The 7066-nt window shown below is 38.8% G+C and overlaps 2 protein-coding genes and 1 pseudogene across 3 annotated transcripts in view; 1 reads left to right on the top strand and 2 right to left on the bottom strand.

Moving 5' to 3' along the window:
- LOC125831002 (uncharacterized) overlaps nt 1-4069 on the bottom strand; it is a 22031-nt pseudogene extending 17962 nt beyond the window's left edge.
- LOC125831588 (pentatricopeptide repeat-containing protein At5g01110-like) overlaps nt 1-7066 on the top strand; it is an 809602-nt gene that overhangs the window by 203263 nt on the left and 599273 nt on the right. The gene's annotated exons all lie outside the window — the stretch shown is intronic.
- Nucleotides 1-7066, bottom strand: part of LOC125831646 (uncharacterized) — an 831707-nt gene that overhangs the window by 732851 nt on the left and 91790 nt on the right. The gene's annotated exons all lie outside the window — the stretch shown is intronic.

The raw sequence follows: 7066 nt of genomic DNA, 5'->3' as shown, positions 1-7066 counted from the left end.
TTAGTACAGAATGGTGTTTGTAACATCCGACAATTTGAAATAGCTTTGAAGAGGCTTAGGATTGGAATTTTTCTTTTTTTGGAAAGAATTTTAAAGTTTTGGAAATTTGGCTAAGTATGGAAAAGGTGAGTTTTTGGCCAACTTTGATCAGTCGTAACTTCTAGCTCATGATGAGTTAGAAGTATTTCCAGTTATGGTTGCATAGCCCTCGGAACGATCTTTCCAACGCCACCGAGTTTGCTCAATTCCGAGTCCGTATGAGCGAGTTATGACCTTTGAAAGTTGGGCAGTTGACAAGGAAATCCGTCCGGGAATCATTAAGGGCATTTTGGTCTTTTCCCTAGCCTTTTATTTTGGTTTTATAAATGTGTTAGGCTGATCATTTTGATCAGTTTTACCATTTTAAAAGAAGTGAGAGTGAGGGTTTTGAGAGAAGAAGAAGAGAAGAAGAAGAGAAGAAGAGAAGAAGAGGAGATCAAGCAAGGAGATCATCGTGGATTTTCGTCGGGGGTGATCCCTACCAAGGTATGTGAGCTTTTAGTGTTGGGTGATCCTTTCCCCCACACACCTAACCCCTTTTATTCATTAAGAAAGGTTTGGTTATGTTGTTAAAGTTGGTTGTTGTTGTTGTTGGAATTATTGGGGGTTGTGGAACATGATTGGATTGTGTTTTGAGTGGTATTCTATTGAATGTTGAGGGATATTATGTTTCTAAGTGATTGGGGCTGGAACCCTTGAGGTTAGAGGATTTAGAGTTGGAGACGTGAAGGAGAAAGTCGGGCAGCTTGCGAGGAGCACGTCCGCGTCGCGGACTTGTTCCCTCTGTGAACAAAAATCTTCTCCGCGTCGCGGACAGGACGCGGACTCCACTGTTTTCAGAATTTATGTTCGAAGATTTTCTTTAGTTTGGCTGTCCCAAATCATTCCTAAATCATTCCTAAACACCCTGGGGTCCTTCCAAATACCAATCAAGTCCTTGAATCCATAATTAAATTCAAGAAAGTTAGGATCAAGTCAAGTGAAGTTAGAAGTCAAGTGGAGTTAGGACCAAGCTTAGAAGTTAAGCAAGTCAAAGCAAGTCTTTAAAGCTTTTCAAGAGTCGTTATTGAACGTCTTAACGTCGTTTCAAGTTTCAAGTTGAGTTAAGAGTTTCAAGTCAAAAAGTAAAGAGTTTAAGTAAAGTAAGGAGTAAAGAGTCGAGTCCATTTCTCCAAAGTTATTAGGGAACTATGTACTTCCCAAAGAAGTTCTAAATGTTTTTACATTTAAGTAAGAAAGGAGCCATGTCTTCCAAAAGAGCCTTTGGGCTAAGTTTTGAGTAATCGTCTCAATCAAAGAAAGAAGTTATTTTAAAAGCATGAGCCAAAGTATTTTTGGGAGTAGTATTGAGCACCGAATTGGGGACACGAGTTCATATTAACTCGACTCTCCATAAGAACCATGCGCCAACATGGGACTTGACGTATCATTCTTTTTAGATGATCACGTAAGATTAGGCTAGTGGATCCACTAAGCAAAAGTAAGGTCCTATATCGATGGCAAAGTATAGGATGGTCCTTTGGCAACGTGAGGTAAAACGTTGTATCATCACTAAGGCTCGTAGTGGTGGTTGTCGGTTAAAGAACCTCCCACAAAAGCTGTATTATGTTTATAAAAGAAAAGTTTAGTTTGTTATCATTTTATCCTTAACGATCTAAGTTGTTTACATTCTTTTACAAGCTTTATATGTATGGCTCGTGTCTTATTGTTTTATATTAAGTTCAGTTATTCTTGAGTTGTACAGAGCCAAGGTAAGTTCTCTTTTGTATCCCTTTTTCAAGCTTAAGTTGTTTTTAGCGGTCCAGCTCGCATACTCGTACATTCCATGTACTGATGCCAGTTGGCCTGCATCGTTTTATGATGCAGACGCAGGTACCCAGGATCAGCACTCTGCACGCCGTTGATCCAGTTGGGCACTCTAGAGTCAGTGGTGAGCCTCCTTGCTTCCAGAGGGCTCAGTTATTTTGTTCTCTTAGTTTTGTTTATTAGGGTGTTGCGGGGTCTGTCCCAACATCCATCTAAGTATTTTAGAGGCTTCATAGACAGTCAGTCAGTTAGTTTTGAGTCCTTATCTATGTATAAATGTAAGTATTCTATTTTGAGACTCGAGTAGCCTTTTTGGCCAGATATGTATCATTTAAGTTGTATATGTCTCTGCATAGCATTGAGTTATTTGTTGAGTAGGTTTCCGCTGAGTTAAGAAAGCCAGGCCAAGGGTTCGCTTGGGGCCAGCAATGGTCTCCGAGTGCCTGTCCCGCCCAGGGTGTAGGCTCGGGGCGTGACATTTAGCTCAATACAAACATTCAAGAACAGCAGCAGGTACGGAAAGCACTTCTTCAGTTGATCAGGTCCTTGTTGTATGTGTTCTTGTACCTGAGTTCTTTCTTGAAGATGGCTTTGTCTTTTTAAGCTTGTGAGTTTTTGTTTGCCAAATCTTGAGTTTGCGTTTTTGAGAAGAGAGTATATAAAATAAATACAAACTCCTTGAGATGACCTTATTGACTGAAAGCCTACTGTTCAGAAAAGCTATGCACCTACCACATCAGAGGTGGCAGCTTTTTTGACAGTTATCTTGTCCCCTTTTCATATACGCAATCTTGCAGGGACCAAGTCCCTTGCAATGTTCTTTGTGAGTTCTTGAAAGGCTTGTTGGCTCTCTTCCTCTTTTGAATGAATGAATTTAATATGTTGTTTGTCATGTTGAAAATATCAACCATAAAGAATTATAAACCGTTGGAAAAACAACCTCGTCCATTCTGATTGGTTTAGTACACTGGCGCCTCACCAACCACTGATAGGACAACTTTACAATTGTACCCTATTATACATCTGATGGAGAGAACTCTGCTAGGGACTGGGTCCCTACATTTGTGAGCCACTGAAACAGACAATCTTGTTCACTCTTCCTATTGGTGCAGTACACTGCACTTTTCACCTACCACCTGACATGACAGCTTTACAGTTGCACCCTATTTTGAATCTAGACGAGAGGACTCTGCAGAGACCGGGTAGGCCCTGTATTTGTAAGGATCATTAAAACACCTAGAATATAACATTTTCCCCCTTTTTGATGATGACACACAAATATTCCCCACACTGAGTTTATTCATTCATTTCATTGTTGTCAGTCCCAATAACAAGGATCTGATTCCTTGTTAGATCTCTAAGTTTGTAAATCATCAAAACTTAACATTAGCTTCGAAATAACATTTTCCCACCTTTTTATGATAACAGACTTATTTACCTTCTTCCCCATTTCACCAGTTCCCCCTATCAGCATGATTCTTCAGGTAACTGGATTGGTCCCCTTTTTGCATCAGTTCCCAGAGTTTGTCAAATCATCAAAACTTCACATCAGCAACAAAATAGCATTTCCCCCCTTTTTGATGATGACAGACTTATTCAACTTCTTCCTCTTATTGACATTACCATGTCCTCTTCAAGTAGCTAGCATTGATTCCCCCTATCATCATGACCATGTCTTCTTCAAGTAACTAACATGATTGATCTCATACCTTAACAATTTCCCTCTTTTGACATCATAAAAAAGGTTAAACCAGTAAAACAAATTGACAGATATGCAGTTCAAGCAAATTCATGGACACTTGGGCAACACTGAGTATGATTGCAAATACATAAAGTAATGAGACAAGTCAGTAAAAACAAGGCATTTTTTCATTCAAAAATAAAAAATAGCAATCAAAGCATTGCACATATAATTACGAATGAGAACCAGACAATGCCCACTGAGTTTCGATAGAAAACGAGGAAGACTGACACAGGAGTGTAGGAAGAGAGGGGATGACATAGGAGCAACATATTGGAAGAATAGAATTACTGGATTATATCCCTTAGCATGGTTTTTCAGACTCCACTCTTAAAGTTCAGCATGTTTTGCTGCTCAAGCTTCATGTTGAACCTTCAGGGCTGCCAGTTTTTTTTTAACCTGGTCCCTCTGATAATGCTGTTTCAAAAGCTGAGCCCTTAGGCAAACCATTTCAGTATCCCTGTTAGCAAGAGCAACTGTCATAGCTTCTAACACTAGCCTTAGTTTCTCATACCAAAAAGATTGGTAAAATCAAACTTACTCAATGCCTCCGAGATGAATAGATTAATAATTGAGGAACCATCTCAAAAATTTTAAATTTTTGTTGTTTTTTTTTTAAAAAAAAAAAACCAGACACCTTCCTATTCAGAATACTTTGGGTCCTCAGAATATCAACCTCTTCCTTTTTGAAAAACATATTTTCCACCTTCTTCTTTTTGCTTATTGGACCGGGTCCCTCTTCATACTTAAAAACATCTTCATCAGAAAATTCTTTAGTAAGAACAAAGGGTTTAAACATTTGAAGAGTTTTTTAGAGAAGAGAAAAGAGGGTTTCGAAAAACTCTGATATTTGGAAGGAAATTTGAATTTTCTGGGGAGATGGAAACAAATATAGAGTATAAAGGAAGTGAAAGGGTGTATCGTGTGAAAGGAAGAGTCATCTTGACATTTAAATGATGGGAGAATGATCAGATACCTGAATGACAGATATGTGGCAATTGCAATGGTTCTCATGCATAATTCAAAATGCAATGTTAAGAGTGCTAACCTTCGAGAGCGGACCAGGTCCCTCTCTGTAGTTTGAATGTGATTGCATTGATCTGTCGTGACCTCCCTTTTCCTTCAGCCCTTTTGCCATGTGTGTATACCTATAAAAGGTATGAGACTGAACTTGCTAAAACATACATAACTGAAAAACAAGGATACCTGCTCCCTTTGCATAGTCATGATAGGGTTGATTGTTTCAGGCATGGTCCACTCAATCAAGTTTCAGCATTCCCACAGCACTTTGATTATCTCAGTCTGATCTTTTAAGTGATTCAAGATGCTGCTTGATCCACAAGAGTTGAGTACATCAAGTTGCACTTGCTACATTTTCTGCCTCAGTTGTTGAAAGAGCAACTGAATCTTGCCTTTTAGTTCCCCATGAGTAAGAGATCAGCCTATAACATAAGCCACTCCTGAGGTACTTTTTCTATCAACTTGATACCCAGCATAATCAGAATCATCAAGTACTCCAAATCAAAAAGTCTCTTGATGGACAGAATAGAACCGGGTCCCCTGTTTTCTTTGAATGTCTTAAGATTTTTCTTAGCAGCCTTCAAATGTGATTCCTTTGCACAAGAATGGAATCTCTGAACCAGGTTCATCAGTATCCAGCTTCAAGTTAGTGCCCATGGAAGTATGAATTGTCTAGGCATCCATAATATGAAACCTTTTTAACAACGTCTCTGAGGTTGTACCAGGTCCTTGTCTTTGCAAAACTTCACACATTATCCTGACTTCATGTACTTTAAGCCTTTTGATCAGCTCCTTGATGATTTTTTCTTGACAAACAAGGGTACCTTTGGAAGTTTGCTCGATCGACAGCTCCAAGAAGAAGTTTAATTCTTCCATTATGCTCACTTCAAAACTCACTATTCATGAGTGCAACAAACTCTTCACACAACAACTCAAAATTTGCTTCAACGATGAAATCATTAATATGTACTTGAATAATCAACAACTTCATTCCTTGTGATTTAAAAGGAGGATTTTGTCAATTTTACCTCGTTTGAAACCATTGATGAGAGGAACTTGGTCAGCTGATCGGGAAACCGAGTGTCATACTTTGCTTTTTTCAAACTGATCTTGATCAGCTTCTTCATTTTCACCTCTAGAATTTACATTATCAGCTTGAATTGCATCATCTTTGTTCAGTAATGTCTACCGGACTGGGTCCCTCATCAAGTTCATCATCTGCATCAGCTTCATTGGTACTACTGGATTCAACAAGAAGACATTCTTCAGCAAGCTCAATGTTTAGCCCATCTCTCTGAATCTAAAGCAACTCTTCCATCTCAGAAACTTCTTTGTTTCGCAACTTCTCAATTCTTCCAGACTCATCAAAAATCATATGAACACTTTCTTCAATGCAAAATTCTTGTATTTATGCACCTGGTAAGCCTTGTTAGAGGAAGAATATCCCCTACATATTCTTTCATCACCATTGAGATCAAAATTCTCAATCTCATCATTTTGGTTACAAAACATGTATTATTCACCACTCCAGCCCGAAAGTTCTTTGAAAGATTAAAAGCCTACTTATTCCACCTGAAGGATGGTCTGATTTGTTTCTCTTTAACACAAGCAATACAAACTTTTTCATCTGCAAATTTTATTTTGGGCAGACCACGGACTAGGTCCCTTGGCACAAGTTTGTGTAGTAGAGAAGCACTCACATAAGCACGTCTCTTGTGTCATACCTCAGCATTCTCACCTTGAGCACTAAGGCAAGTGAGGTTTTCACTACGAGTAGTATTCAGATCAGTAATATACATGTTCTTGCATCTCTTTTCTGTCAAGATCATCACCCGAGAGAGCAAGTTTGTGACCACACATTTATATGATAAGAACTTGACTTCATTTTTATTCATCACAAATCTGCAAAACACTTGAAAGATTGTACTTCAACCATTGAGATAGTACACAACTTCAATGGAGTATTCCACAGATTTTCAAGTCCTGCCTACACCAAGAATGTACCATTTCTTGCCATTGCCAAAAGAGACACCTCCACCTTGAAGTGCCTTGAGAGAGAGGAAGTTTTCAGTTTTTCCAATCACGTGCTTTGAGCATCCGCTATTTATGAACCAACACTGATTGTTATTACTACCTCCTCTCACTTGCATAGCAAATCACTTGTTAGCCTTGGGAACCCATTTGAGACAGAGTTCCCAGTAAGCAGATAACATGGTGATAAGAAAATCTTTTGTCTAGTGAGAAAGACTGATTTTCTTCAACTTAGGACTATAAGCAGGACCAGGTCATTTCTTCAGTCTATTCCTCTGTTTGGAATAGTTTGACGAACTTCCTTCATGCTTTTTCAAAACAGGACGATCTCTCTTAAGATGTCCATCTCGACCACAATGCATATACATCAGATCATCAGCATAAAAAATAGATTTGTTGTGAGTATTGTATGGGGGGATCTATTTTCTC

The sequence above is a fragment of the Solanum verrucosum genome, unplaced genomic scaffold (assembly GCF_900185275.1).
Source record: "Solanum verrucosum unplaced genomic scaffold, falcon-dt-bn FXZP01000049.1, whole genome shotgun sequence".
NCBI lineage: Eukaryota > Viridiplantae > Streptophyta > Magnoliopsida > Solanales > Solanaceae > Solanum > Solanum verrucosum.
This window is presented reverse-complemented; position numbering and strand designations above follow the sequence as displayed.